Raw genomic sequence first — 15,460 nt, 5'->3', positions numbered from 1 at the left:
TTATTCCCCTGGGGCCTCTGACCACAAGGTTTCTTTCCTTGCCTGGAGCTTTTAGTCACTGGTTGATTCCCTTGCCCATTCTTGGAAAGCCCAACCTTCACGTCCCTTCTTACCTAAATCTTGCCCTTGGTTCAAAGCTCAGCTCACATTCCACACTCTTTATTCGATCAATTAAATATTTATCTAATGCTCTTAGTGCCAGGTTCCCGGCCAGGTGGTAGAAATACAAGGATGAAAACAGTCCAGGTCCCTGTCCCGGAAGAGCTTCTGTACAAGAAGAGGAGACAAAGGACCCATGTAAGTCACAGGTGCTGTGCGTTCCCCAGCTTGTGCAGGGGCTAATGGAGGTTTGTAGATGGTGCCCTGGTGGAACCGAGAAAAGAAAGCCCCGGGGAAAGCCATGGGACGTGTTGGATTCCTGTAGAATTTGCTATTTACCTTTGACGTGCCTTACATTTGACGCTTAGTAAGCATTACTTCCTGTTGTGAGTTAGCTTGCTGTGTTTATATGCTGAATTTCCAACTAATTTAGCATCTCCTCAATGTAGTGATTTTATCCCTTCTGTGTTCCAAGGAAATAGTAGGTACTCAATAAATATGTATCACTAGTAACAAGTGTGCCAATGATAATGATATGCATTATTAAACTTCAGCATATGGAAGCTTGTTTTTATTATTTATTTATTTTTAAAGATTTTATTTATTTGACAGAGAAAGACACAGCGAGAGAGGGAACACAAGCAGGGGGAGTGAGAGAGGGAGAAGCAGACTTCCCGCCGAGCAGGGAGCCCGATGTGGGGCTCGATCCCAGGACCCCGGGATCATGACCTGAGCCGAAGGCAGACGCTTAATGACTGAGCCACCCAGGTGCCCCTGGAAGCTTGTTTTTAAAGCGGACAGCAGATCGGCTTTTGTGGGGGAAGGGTCCTTTGCCTAACCCACCCCATCCACTGATGCTGGCTCCAGGCTGTTCCCTTGGGCTTCTGACTTGATCAGTCTGCTCTGCACCTTGGGGCCATCCAGTTCATCCCAGCTTAGGATGGGTGTGGGCATATGGCAGGCCATAGAACATCAGCCCTGCAGAAAGCTCTGGTTTTCTTTTTTGGCCTCAGTAGTTCTGCAAAGTCAGGTCTGCTCTCCCCTTAATATCCCTTTCATTGCCTGATACTGGAAATGATTGGCTAGCAGGAGAAAAATAATTTGGTGAGACTGCAAACACATACTGAGTTTCTCCTGTGTTCCCTAAGAATTTTCTTGGGGTGTGTTGGGCTGTGATGATTCAAACAGGAATTAAATGGGGCCCATCCTCAAAAATCTTGTTGGGTGAGGCAGGGACAGATATGTCAACTGGTGTTAAATGCTACATGCTGTACCTGGGCCAGCATCAGGCTGGACGCTAGTTAGAAGTGTACATTCTCTGCCGAGTCCCCCTATCTGCTGCTCTGTGGGCAGACACAGCCCTGGGTGGGTTAGTGAGCCCCCCGCAAAGTCTGAGAACCACTGCTGCACACAGCTAACTGGGATACAAATTGAGCATCGTGGAGGCAGAACGGAGGGAAAGATCTACTCTGCTTTGCGGGGGGTGGGGGTGATGAGATGTGGTTGTCGGAGAGCGTCTCGCAGGTGAGGAAGGGCACAAATTGGGTCTTGCGGGATGAAGGAGACTTTTATCAGGCATGGTGGGCAGAAAGAACAGCACATACAGAGGTGTGGACGAGTGAAATTGTGCTTTGTTCTAGGAACTGAGAGCCCACTGAAGTGGGTGGTGGGCTGCTGTGTGCGGACTGTGGGATCTGGGTTGGGGAAGAGAGCCGAGGTCACGTCACAAGGAAGCCAAAGGGCTCTGGTGAGGTGTTTGCACTTTATGCTGCAGACCAGGGGTCTGCAAACCTTTTCTGTAAAGGGCCAGACAGTAGATATTTTTGGCTTTGTCACAGGTCCTGCAGTCTGTCACAACTCAACTCTGCTGCTGCATGAAATCGGCCATGGGTAATAAGTAAGTATTGACCACAGCTGTAGTCTCATGAAACTTCATTAATGGACACTTCTGAAATTTCAGTTCCATGTAATTTTTGGGGGGGGCTCTAAAAAATTATGTATTTTTTTTTTTTAAGATTTTACCCATCCATTTGACAGAGAAAGAGAGAGAGAGAGAGCGCACAAACTGGGGGAGCGGCAGGTAGAGGGAGAAGCAGATTCCCCGCTGAGCAGGGAGCCTGACGTGGGGCTCCTTCTCAGGACCCTGGGGCCGTGACCTGAGCCGGCTTCACAGACTGAGCCCCCTGGGCATCCATTTATGTCTTTAAAAAAAATTTGTATTTAAATTCAAATTAGTTGACATATAGTATATCATTAGTTTCAGGAGTAGAATTTAGTGATCCATCAATTGCATATAACACTCCGTGCTCATCACATCAGAGTTTCAGAGAATTTTTAATGCGTCAGAAAATTTTTCTTTTGATGGTTTTCAAACCCTTAATAATTTTTTTTTTTTTTTTTTTTTTTTTTTTAGCAGCAGGCAGGCCACACAAAAACAGGCAGTGGGGCTGGGTTTGGCCCGAGGTTTGGCTTTTGCAGACCCTTGCTAGAGATTCATTGTCTAACTTAGAGTTTGGTGCACGGACTATCATGAGAATCCACTGCCATGTGTCTTTCTGGGATCTGGCCCAAACTGGAGAATGCAAATGTCAGGGTGGAGGGGCTCCCCGGGTGATTCTCAGGCCAACTGAAGTGTAGGGCCACTGCTACCATCAAAGGGAAGGCCCTAAAGGGCTTAAGTCACGGAAAGATTTTCATTTTGTGACATTTTGTGAAGTGGTGCGGGACTCATGGCTGAAGGCTACAGGGATGGAGGGGGGGCGGGGGTCTGAGGATGAGTGAGGGTGCAGGGTCGTCTTTATGGGGGAGTGGAGAAAGAGCTGCCCCGGGTCAATTTAATGCGCTGCTGAGCGTAACCAGCCTGAAACCCTGAAAATGACCCATTTTTAGAGGCACAAGTTTGTGCCAAAATGTGATTTTTCTCTTTCGGCAGCTCCTTCTAGGAGCAAAAGCAAAACCGTTGGGCATTTGCAGAGAAGGTTGCTGGAAAGTTAAGAAGGACAGATGTTGGAAGATGCTGCTGAGTACTTGGAAATGACGGGAGTGAGAAGGGAAACAAGCCAGAACTTGGAGGGATGCTGAGGAGCAGGTGTAGAGGAAGGGAGGGAAGGCAGAGAGCTGGGAGGGCGCTGGGGGTTTTTGGGTAGAGCAGTGGAGGTCAGCCGAGGCAGGGAGGTCTGCAGTGGGATGATGAGTCATGGAGGAGGAGGAAGTCAGGAGCGGCAAGTGGCTGCAAGTTGACAAGGGGAGCTTGGTGGCTGGGCACGAGGGTCGGGATGAATGGCAGGCTCCTGGGCAGGTAGGGGTGACCCCCCTGGGATCCCGGAGTCCTGATAAGCCTGTGACCGACCCTGAACTCTGCGGTCTTTCCTGGGACTGCACACAAATGTGGTGCAACGTTCCCTGGTGGCTCAGTGGAGGTTGCTCTCGGGAGGTGGAGGGCAGCTTGCGGAGACGGTCTGAGAATGTCAAGCAGTAAGCTGTGTGGAGGGCAAGACTCTGAGGACTAAACTCCAAATTCCATCGGACAGGGCTGGTGGAGTTGGGGACTGTCCCTCGGGCTGGCCCTGCAGGAGAACGAGCAGTCTCCATTCTAGGGGACTCGGGGGAAGTCCAGGAGTTGGGTGGCCCCCCTGGAAAGTGCTGACCGGTGTCGCAGTCTGGCGGCTCAATTTGACAGTAATTGAAGGGAGGACGGAGTGAGTGTAGGCGTGACCCCATACTTCCTGGCATTTTAAGCAGAGGCCTAGTGGGTCCTGGAGCTTTAGCCCTCCTGTTGTGGGAACAAGAGGGGGTTCTTCACAACCTGGCCTTAGTTTACCTTTCTGGCTTAATGACACCAAAAGCTCTGTATATTGAGTGCTTGCGCTCTCAGGCGTCCAGTCGGCTGCTCTGTCCTAGGCTCCTAGGCACTGCCCTGCAGGCCACCCACCACTTACTTCGCCGTGCACCGTGCTGTCACCCCAGTGTGCTATTTATTTCCTGCACCTCAGATGCAGTATGCCTTTCGCCCCGGCCAGCTTCCTGCCCATACCCTTCCTTCTCTCCGAGCCTCGTCCTTCCCGGCTCTCATTTCCTCGCTCACCTCCTCCTGCTCTCTGTCACCCTGGCCCTGCTGTCTCTCTCCGCTCCAGGGCCAAATAGGTCCCTTTTTTTTTCTGTCTCTCCACAGCACTCTGCATACCACATTGTGGGTCTTACCTTAGGTCTTCGATATTTACTGGCCTTTCTGCCCTGCCTGACTCTGGGAGGCTCCTTTCAATAGCTACTTATTCAGCACCATATGCCAAATACTGGGTTAGAGTGGGGATACAGGGATTAGTGAGGGTCTGTGCCCCAGGCCTATCCGAGCATGCGGTAGTGGGGATTCCTGGGAGCTGCCGCTTGAGGAGGAGAAGGGGAATGTGCTGGGCTGGGGCCAGGTGGGATGGGCAGAAAATTCCAGGAAGAAGCAGCTGTTTGAGCAAATGTACTGAGTGAGACTTGACTGGAGAGAAGATGTACATTCTTTGTGGGCAGTGACTGAGGATGAATCTTTGTTGTCTTGGTGTGCTTAGTACACCTTAGGATTTTAATAAATGGCTGTTGAAGTGGAATTTTATTTACATTCTTGCATTGGAATGAAGGAGTAAATTAAGTTACACTTGGGAGCCAGTTAGTTTTACCAACTGGTTATGTCTGTATCTGGTTATTTGGAACCTGAAATTCAGCTGATAGGCCTGATTTCTTTTTTTTTTTTAAGATTTTATTTATTAGAGAAAGAGAGAGAGAGATCACGAGGAGGGGGGAAGGGTAGAGGGAGAAGCAGACTCCCCACGGAGCAGGGAGCCCGATGCGGGGCTCCATCCCAGGACCCTGGGATCATGACCTGAGCTGAAGGCAGATGCTTGACTGAGACACCCAGGCGCCCCGATAGGCCTGATTTCTGACGGAAAATTTAACAGAAGGCCCAGTTGCTGATAGTTGGAGGTCAGGCTTGGCTTGTTTAAATATAAAATTCTCTGTTCCCGTTTTTATTACATGGGGTTGATGTATGCATTGCTTGGAGTTATAAATGCAGATATTAATGTCAGTTTAGGGCCAGTTTTCTCAGATTTGTGTGAACGACCCGGGGAAGTCTCCTTTAGCAGCCTATGGTCAAGTCCCATGTATAAAAGATGCCGTATACCCAAGAACATCTAAGAGTCTTACAGCACGGCCTCTGAAAGATTTCTGAAAAAGATTCTGTCTCAGGAGATGCAATCTGGAAATATGTTTTGTAGCAGCGACTTGTAAAAGGAATTCAGAATGTGTGATTTAATAACAGTACTTGGTGGTGTGCTTTCCAGAAGCTTTCTATTTTTAGTAAGTCAACCCTTTCAGTAAACAAGATAAAGAGGAAACTTGCTGCAGTCTTATTAATGGCAATTTCTAGCGGTTTCACCAAGGATCAGTGTCATCAGTGGGAAAAGTAACTTCATGTAGTTTATACTGGTTGAAAATGTGCTTTACCGAAAGACCACCATCCCTTTGGGCTTACAAAATGTGACCACCTACCAACACGATGAACTCATTAACCCATTTGTAATGTGTTTTTTGGTTATCCAGAAGATGTGTCCTTGGTGAATCAGGTACTGACCCCCTTGTAATAGTGGGGTTCTGTGTGGTTAATCTTCTATGCGTTAGTAATATCAATCTGATTCAAAGGAGGGTTTGGAAAGTCCACAGCAGCATTAAAGCAATTTTAAGTGTTGAATTCAGATTTCTGCTCTGATAGTGCCGGGGATTTCCCAACCTTCCTATTAGAAATATTCCATTCTCAGGTGTATTTACCAAACAACAGCTCCGAGCTCAGGTTCTAGTCTCATTTGCAAAAGACCAGGGGTACCTTTGAATGGTTTTTGTTCAGGTGGTTCTAACTTCTTACTTCAAACAAGGAATGAAAATGAAAAAAGACCGTAGTCTGTCCCCCCCCCACCCCCCGCAGAGCCCCCTGTGCCACCTCCATCATCCAAAACAGCAGAGGTATTCAGCAGAAGGTTGCTAAGGCCTAGAGGAAGTTGCTAAATTCAGAAGTCATTTTGTGAAATTCCATGAAGTGGTTTAACTGTGAATGTCACCGAGTTAAAACTTATTCTTTTTTCCCCCCCGGCATTGTATTTTATTCTGTCTTTGTTTTTATTTAATTTTATTTATTTAAATCTTAAAAATTATTTTTAACTAATTAATTTTGTGCTTTTTATTTTGTGTCAGTACAGTAAAAAAAAAATTAGTTTTCTGACTAGGTAGTTGGTTGTATGCTTAGTATCAAAATCACCGAAAAGATATAATGAGGGGTCCCCCCCATTCCCCTTCTTTGCAGCTGCCTGGATCCCCTCCCTGCTGACCACGAGTGGCATGCTCTCAGAGGCAGGCTCTGCAGGCATGTGCACAAAATCTTTTTGTTTGTTTTTCTGATAATGTACAGCTCTTCCACTCCTTGCTTCTTTTTCTTTTTTAAACCTAACCATGGTCTCTTAGGGAGTGATTCGTATCCGTATAGACAGAGCTCTTGTGACATTTGACTTCCTTTCTGCCTTTTACTGAAAGTTCTGTTTCTGTGCTTCCAGAACAGCCTTGTCCCTTAGCCAAGGCTGACAGTGTTGGCAGCAGTGGTGGGTGAGGAGGTTGGGGAGGGGTCTTGCCACATTGGCACCGCCTCCTCTGTTCTCATTCCTAAGGACTATGGTATTAAACAGCAAAAATTCAACTGAGTGAATTTAAAGATCAAATTGGCTTTATTCAATCTTTCATGAATTGGGCAGCATCTCATCTAGCAACAGAAAGGAGCTCCGCCGAACTGTGGAAAAGGAAAGATTTTTAAATGCAGAAACGGGGGTAGAAGAAGGAGATTATTAGCACAGAATGCACTGTTTCAGGCAAGGTCCCCTTCCTAAGGGGATCAGAAGGGTCTCTCGGGAGGGATTATCTCACTAGTGCTGACCAGGTAATTCCAAGTTGATTGGTTAAAGTTTACATTGCTAGGGAGTTGAAACTGCCATTAGGTTAGATATTCAGTCTTTGCTGATTGGGGCTTAGCACAGGTGACTCCAATTTGGGCCTGCTCTCTCTCCTTTTTAACAATGGAGAGCGCGGAGGGCCCCTTCCAACAGCTACATGTGGTGGGGAGAGAGATTGAGGTTTGTTTCCAGTTTCCCCTCAGATGGAGAGAAGTACACTCTGGCCTGGAGGCAGGAGAATATGAGAGATCCCCGCAGTCCTCGAGTCACGGGGGTGAAAATGGCTCTACCTCTAACCAGCCTGGCATCGGCTGCACTTCTCCAGACCTCTTGGTATGCCCATCTGCTGGAAACCTGTTTAGCCCTGAAAGTCTGTGATTGCTGCATCTTCAGTAGTACCAAGGAAGGCTTGGTTTTACATCACAAAGAAACACTTTCTGAGGGTAAAACCCACAAACCAAGGCTCTTTATTTTCCACTTTTTAGTGGATGTAGCTAAAAGGATTGTACGTATATAATTTTACTTTCTTATTTCTGCAAATGAAATGTGTGTATTTTGGTGCACGTTGGCGGAAGTGAGTTAACCTTTGGAAATCATCTCTCCTCTCTCTGTTGGGGTGGAAGAAATTTTCTCTGCCCTTCACAGACCTTCTAGCTGGACTAAGAGTCAAATTGACATGAGACAGATTAACAGGAGAAAATCAGATTTAATAGTATGTGCAAGGAATCCACACAAACATGGAAAATGCCAAAGACAGGCCACATGAAGCCTATATGACATCCTGAGCTAAGGAGACGGGTAGGGTCTGGAGATACACAGGGCAGGAAGACCATTAGCAGGAAGGTGAGGAGATGTTTGGAAAACAAACGTTGCCCTGGAATGCAAATGAATTTCTTAGGTAAAGAGGAGTCTCTGTTAATAGCTCTCTTCCTGGTACCAGCTGTCCTTTCCAATGTAAATTTAGGCAGTGGAGGGGGAGGTAAAGAGCTTTTCCTACACCTGCTGGGTTTTGATTGCTTTTAACTCAAAATAATCTTCATGCCAAAGTGGCCCATCTTGGGGCTTTGTCCTTGACCACCACACCCCCTTGTTAGAACAAGATCAGAATTTAGGAATTTGTGTGCTTTACCCTAGAAAAGAGATCATGTAAGGGAGAGCTGCTATTCCTTGTCCACTGGGCTGTTGAGCTGTTTGTCTTCCCTTCGCCATTCTTCTCCAAACAATACATTTCACTTGTCTGTAGATTCTTTAACAAAAGGGAAGCAAACGAACATTTATATGAAATTATATTCAGAGAGTCATCTTATACAAATGTGGAGGAAAGGACAAAATGATTTTTAAATTTTTTTAATGTAAAGCGCCTGTGATGTGGGAAACAAGGGCAAAAAAAAAAAATACTACATTTCCTTACTACATATAACCCATTGGCAAGTCCTTGAAACAGGCAGAGTGACCTTCCTTTGGGAGCTCAGCTGCCTCGATGTTGACACTTTGCTAAAGGCAAAAGGCAATCTTAGCCCAACCCCCCAGGATCCTGTAAGTCTACTTTAACATGTAAAATTCCTTTGGAAACTTCCTTTTCCTTTATCTCTTACCATCCCCCCCCCCCCCCCCCCCCCCCCCCCCCCCCCCCCCCCCCCCCCCCCCCCCCCCCCCCCCCCCCCCCCCCCCCCCCCCCCCCCCCCCCCCCCCCCCCCCCCCCCCCCCCCGCCCCAAGATATGTGTTAGCAAGCATATGGCCCACTAATATACGGCTAGCCCCCTCATGGTCCTGGGAACCTTGTTTCCAAAATACCTTGGAGGTTTGTGCTACCCCTAACCCCCACCCGAATTGGAAGTATATGGAGTCGCCTGTCACAACCCCAGGGCAGCTCTTTCTGCCCACAGGTCCTGACCCTGTGCTTTAATGAAACCACCTTTTTGCACTGAAGATGTCTCAAGAATTCTTTCTTGACCCTTTGCTCTGGACTCCATTTCCGTATCACCTGGAGGTGGAGTTTACAAAGGGTATAGTAGTGGACTATCTCACATTTATTTTCATAACCTCAGCCTCATTGAGTTAACATTTACCTCAGTTTTATAGTTAGCTTTACCAAGTTGCAAAACTTAATTTGACTTACGTGGTTTTTATCTTTCTACTGAAGTATTCGAGTGTCTTTAGACCTATCTTTATCTGATTGCCAGTTCTGTTATCTTAGTTTAAAAGAAGAGCAAAATGTGGTTGTAAACTAAAAATAATCATTTCATCAAGATTTAGGGTGGAGCTCAATTTCTTAATACTAATGAATAATGAATTATGAGTGTGCATCTTAGGTGGAATTGTAGAGAGAATTTGAAGGTAGGTAGTGAGCTATAAAACAATTTAGAAATTGACCACTTATGAGTTTGGTTTTTTTTTTTTTTAAAGATTTTATTTATTTGAGAGAGAGAGCGCATCAGTGGGGGGTAGGGAGAGGAGGAGCCCGCTGAGCAGGGAGCCCAATGTGGTCCTCAATCCCCGGACCCTGAGATCATGACCTGAGCCGAAGGCAGATACCCAACCGACTGAGCCACCCAGGTGCCCCCACTTACGAGTTTTTATCAGAGCTGGAAAACCATATCTTGTGTACTTGGCAACCTTCAAACCTTTATTAGGTTCTGTGTGTCTAGCTTTGGTCCTCTGTTGCAAAGTTTCCAGAAGAATTGGAATGTTAGAAGAGAGTGACGAAAATGGTCATAAGAACAACTTAACTTCACAATTATGTGAAGACTGCTAAACAAAAGGAAATAACTTTGAGTAAAAAAAGTGACTAAGGTTAGCTAGGGTGCCTGGGTGGCTCAGTTGGTTGAGCGACTGCCTTTGGCTCAGGTCATGATCCTGGAGTCCCGGGATCGAGTCCCGCATCGGGCTCCCTGCTCAGCAGGGAGTCTGCTTCTCCCTCTGACCCTTCCCCCTCTTGTGCTCTCTCTTTCATTCTCTCTCTCAAATAAATAAATAAAATCTTTAAAAAAAAAAGTGACTAAGGTTAGCAAAAGCCACAGAGCATGGAGGGGCCATCAGTGAAGGCCTTCATGCTGGTTAGGCAACTGTAGTTGGGATGGACCAGTAATACATCTCATCTCCCCAAAAAAGCCTTGAACATGGTTGCCTCAGAGCTCCTTTGTTGTGTTATTTTGTAATTAGCCCTCAGAAGCTCAAGTGAAAATACCAAGGGTGACAACAGTATTTTAGGAAATGACTTGCACATCTTTTAAAGATTGCCCTTTGCTTTATAGTAGATGGATCACATTCTTTGGTAACATTTTTTTTTTTAACTTTTTGTTTTGGAGTAATTTTAGATTTATAGAAAAGTTGTAATGATAGTCCAGGGAGTCTTTCTATATGCCTCAGCCAGTTCTCCCCAGTGTCAGCGTCTTACATTACCATAGTACATTTGTCAAAACTAAAAAAATCAACATGAATATAGAACTATTCAATAAATTTCAGACTTTTCGAATTTCACCAATTTTTCCACTAATATGCTCTTTTTATTCCAGGATCCTGTACCTTGCAATTCACCCATTTTTTTTTTTTAAAGTGTACAGTCCAAAATGTTTTTTAGTATCATCATCACAGGGTTGTGTACCCATTGTCACAATCTAATTTTGGAACATTTTTGTCCCACCTGCCCCAAAGAAATCCCCATATCATAGGCGGTTCCTACTTCTTTTCAAATCCTACCTGGCCTTGCCTCCTCCTGCACAGCCCCTGGCAACCACTAACCGACATTCTTTCTCTGCAAATGGACCTATCCTGGCTCTTCCTATAAATGGAGTCCTACAGTGTGTGTTTTTTTGTGATTGGTTTCTTTACTTTTCAAGGGTCTTTGGTGAGTTTTGATTGGGTGCTCGTGCTCTGTTGTATTTTAACTGTAGGGATATTTTGAGACCTGGATTTAAAGCACAATCCTTTTAAGCAAATTTGGGTTTCCTTCTGCCAGGGCACCTGGGAGCACTCCCAGTCTGGGCTCACTTAAGTTGCATTTTCTGCTTTGGATTTTTTTTTGACTATACAGGGCATGTAAATTTAGGCCTCCAAACTCATTCTCAGGGGAGTCTTTGTACATTTTGTCTCTCCACCGAGAGTCATAGCCCATATAAAAACACATCCCACTGTCTTGGCTGTGGGAAGAGTGATGCTCCCTAGTGAGGGGTTGCCTTTCAGGAGTTTAAGAGCAGTCTGGTTTCAAGACATGACTTCACTGCATACACGGTCTCCAGCCCTTCCTCCCACCTCTCCTTTCTCAGCCAGCTTTGTCCCTGGTGCCGAAACTCTGCATTCTCTGGAGCACGTACTTGCGTAATGTCTCATTTCTGCTTTTTTTGCATTTCTGTTTTCTTGCATTTCTGGCTTCTGAGGAATTTTCTTACTTTCCTACCAGTTCAGCTGTGCATGAACATGATCAAGCATGTCAACATGAGCTCATGTTTAGCTTAATAAACATAGATGGTTTGCAGGTAGGAATATTTTCAGATGTGTATATATTTAAGAGTTCATATATACACATATTTCCTTTCACTGTCTGCTGAAAGGGTCCGCAGGGCGTGACAATCCATTAGCAGTGAGTAAACCTGTACCCAGATCTTGGCTTCTAATACCTTTCTCTAAGACAAAATAAAAAAACAAACAAAAAAACAAAGCTCCTAGTGATGAAAATGTGTCACATTGACATAGGAGCCCATCAAAAGAGCTTGGAACGGGTACAGCTGGAAACATTTGAGCAACCAAGTAAAGAAGACTTATATTATAGAAGTATAAATTCTTGATCTATAATCTGTAGATTATAAGCCAAAGTATAAAGCAAACATCAGTGAGTTCAATCTGATATAAATAAATAACTGAATTAATACATGGGGGAAAATAGACAAATCTCCTTGCAGAAGAATTCCAAATAATGCTCTTCCCTTGGGGAGGGGGTAGTATAACTTTCCACTCCATGAGTGTGGGCCGTGCGTCGTGACTTCCTTCCAAAGAGGCTAGTATGGAAAGGGAAGGTGGGGGAGAGTAGTTGGACAGTGCAGGAACTTAATAAGCCTGACCTCAGCCAAGTGACAAAGGTCAGCATCAATAGTGATAATCATATAGGTAGTGTGTTACCCTTAATATGGTGTGGGGAAAGCGACACTGTCATCTTTCTTTCCAAAGTCTGTCACCCTTGTCTAATGATGAGAAAAGCATCAGACAAATCCCAGTTGAGGGAGTCTACAAAGGACCAGATGAGTATTCCCTAAAACCATCAGGGTCATCAAACACAAGGAAAGTCTGAGAAACTGTCATAACCAAGTGGAGCCTAAGGAGATAGGACAATTGGATGCAATGTGGTTTCCTGCCTGGGATTCTGGAACAGAGAAAGGGCACCACGTAAAAGCTAAAGAAATCGGAATAAAGTATGTATTCATGCATATATGGAATTTCGATATTTCAAGGCAGAAAAGATGGGGCAGATGGAGTAAGTAAGTTAAAGATATGGATGACAGGTGGAAGGAAAGCTTTTTTTTTTTTTTCTTTTGGGAGGGACCATTGTGAAATGGGAGGGTGGCAACCTAAGCTGATATGTGAGTAGGTTTTGCGTACCTAGGAAGTGTGAAAGAACCCTTTTATCAGGTAAACATTACTTATCAACTGAAATCCTGGGGTTGTTAGTTTGGGTGTGTTCACAGCCACCAGAGTGGTTTTGCATGTGGGAATGTTAGGAAAATCACCTGTCTTCTAAAGCAGACACGGAGGCAGTTTTTTTATTTATCAGACAGGTGGGTATATAAAAGATACAGCTTCTTTCTATCTCTTCTGATGAAAAGGAAAATATAGCTTAAGCCCTGGGGAGGTGTGTAGGTCATAGACACCCTGATTCTATCATCTGGCAATATTTCTACTTTCAGCTTCCGGGCATAGTGCTAATCTAGCTATAAATAAAACTTTTTACAATGAGTGCTTCCTATATACTGTGCTAAATAAACACTGCACGAATTATCTCATGTAAGCCGCACAACACCTCTATGTGGTAAATCACATCCCCCCGCCCCCCATGAAAAACTGGGAAAACATATGTGACTTGTGTGAGATCCCATGGCTGGTCAGCGGTACAGCCGGGATTTCAATGCAGGAATTTTGGGTTCCAACCCTGGACAGTTATCCACACTTGTATTTTATGTCTAAGGGTATGAAATGCTGCCTCAAAGCAGGAATGGTTAGGAGAATATTTGGGAAATCTGGGAATGAACTAGAACACAAAGCAGTTTTGCAGCTGCCCCGTTTGCCTGTTGTGCAGTCGGGTACCATGATCAGGGGGATATGTTTTGTTCTCCTGTCCATAGCAGGTGATACCGCGTAAGGGCAGGTGGCCCCAGTCTGCTCCGTGCTGGGGCAGTCACAACACCCACCCCCAGGTGTTTAGTGCTGGGTTTTAAGAAGAACATTGGAAAACTGAGGTATAGCTGAAAGAAGGTGAGCAGCCTTGTACCTAGTTCATCTGTACCTAGTTCAAGGAAGAACAGGTGTTTAACTTAAAGAAAAGCCTTATGTATGATATAACAGTTTTCAGATATTTCAAGGGTGTAATTATGCTGTGTCCTCAGCAGAACTAAACTCACGGGACAGAAACTTTAGGGAGGTAGGTTTCAATTCATCAGAAAGTTCTTTATTATGGAGACTTGTGTAGATAAAAGAATTGATGATCATTGGAGTTCATGAGTCCCCCATCCCTGGCAGTATTCAAGCAGGGGCTGTATGATGATGATTCCAGTCATCAGGAGCTATGCCCTTCCTTCCTGTTGTCCCTACCTGCGTGCCCTGAGTCCTGTTTCTTACCCAGCTGACACTCCACATGATTCTCGTTTTAGTATTAGTTGACAAGTCAGTGGTTTAAGGAGCATTTATGGATCACAAGAGCTGTAAGTGTTAAGCAGTAGAAGAATGGTTAGATTAAATCATGGTATTTTCAAGCTGTGGAACCATACACAAGTATTAGAATGAAGGCAGATTTGAAAGATGTCCATCACATTGAATAAAAGCAAGTTGCTGAACAACATGTATATTACGATCCCATGTCCCATTTAAATTTAAAAAAATCAAAATGCTCTTCCTCTCTCTCTCTCTCTCTCTCTCTCTCTCTCTCTCTCTCTCTCTCTCTCGTTCTGGAATGATAGTTACCAAAATGTAGCTAGTGGTCACAGTGACCTTGACCCTCTCAACAGTCATCCAGATTATTGGGGAGGGCCAAGGAAACTAAAATTTTTACATCTCTATTTTTTTTATTTTTATTTTTTTTTAAAGTCTCTTTGCTTTTTTTTTTTTTTAAGATTTTATTTATTTATTTGACAGAGACAGCGAGAGCAGGAACACAAGCAGGGGGAGTGGGAGAGGGAGAAGCAGGCCTCCCGTGGAGCAGGGAGCCCGATGTGGGGCTCGATCCCAGGACCCTGGGATCATGACCTGAGCCAAAGGCAGGAGCTTAACCGACTGAGCCACCCAGGCGCCCATCTCTATTTTTTTTAAACATAGTATTTTTGGCAGGTAAAAACCTTAAAAGGAAAGAGCTTCAAGACCCAAAGGAGTGAAATAGTTGTGCGAAATAACACTGTGGTGTGGTGGTTGCTTTGGGGCTCTCCCAGTCATGGAGCCCATAGGGTTGCGGAGAAAGGTGTCGGAGAAGATGGAGTTGTTACACACTTGGAGTCCCGAGGATCTTGGCAAATGGGACTATGCTTGACAGGAATGAGGAAACTGAAAATAGAGGCCGACTAACAAGGCTAACAATGTGACTTCTGCTTGGACTATGTTAAGATGAGAGCAGGATTTCAAAAATGAAATGTCCTGACGGGAAAGTGAGCTGTGATTGATCAGAGCTGGGGGGAGATGGAGGTTTGGAGATCACCGGCATCTGAGGGCAGGTGAAGCCAGGAAAATGCATCATACGGGGGGCAGGGGGAAGGGGCGAACGGAGACCGTGGAGACTCACCCTGGCCAACGCTCCTGCTGAGCACGTGTGGAGGAGCCAGGAGGGGCACGTTAGAAAAGATAATTTAGACTAGTAGCTTGGAAATGGGTGAGGATAGGAGGGGTGTTGCAGGGGCCTCAGGTGGAAGGAAATGGACATATGTGTAGACCAGTCATGAGAGCCATCTGGTGACTTTGGAAGAGAGACAGGAAATAATGGCAGGAAGGATCAAGGGGAGTTTGGAGATTGTTTTTTTAAGATGGGAGTTGTCCACGTTTGAAGACAGCAGTGCAGTTGAAACCTGGGGAGGAGAAGCTGATGGACGTGGTGGCGCCCAGTGGATTAAAGGTGAGGACACCAGGTCAGCTGAGGACACTGACAGAAGGCCTCTTCTCCATCCAGGACGGGGATGGAGATGGGTTTGACTTA

At 45.4% G+C, this 15,460-nt stretch overlaps 1 protein-coding gene across 4 annotated transcripts in view; it reads left to right on the top strand.

The window, feature by feature from the left end:
- Window positions 1–15,460, top strand: part of MBOAT1 (membrane bound O-acyltransferase domain containing 1) — a 134,479-nt gene that overhangs the window by 4,538 nt on the left and 114,481 nt on the right. The gene's annotated exons all lie outside the window — the stretch shown is intronic.

Source organism: Zalophus californianus, chromosome 7, assembly GCF_009762305.2.
Source record: "Zalophus californianus isolate mZalCal1 chromosome 7, mZalCal1.pri.v2, whole genome shotgun sequence".
NCBI lineage: Eukaryota > Metazoa > Chordata > Mammalia > Carnivora > Otariidae > Zalophus > Zalophus californianus.
This window is presented reverse-complemented; position numbering and strand designations above follow the sequence as displayed.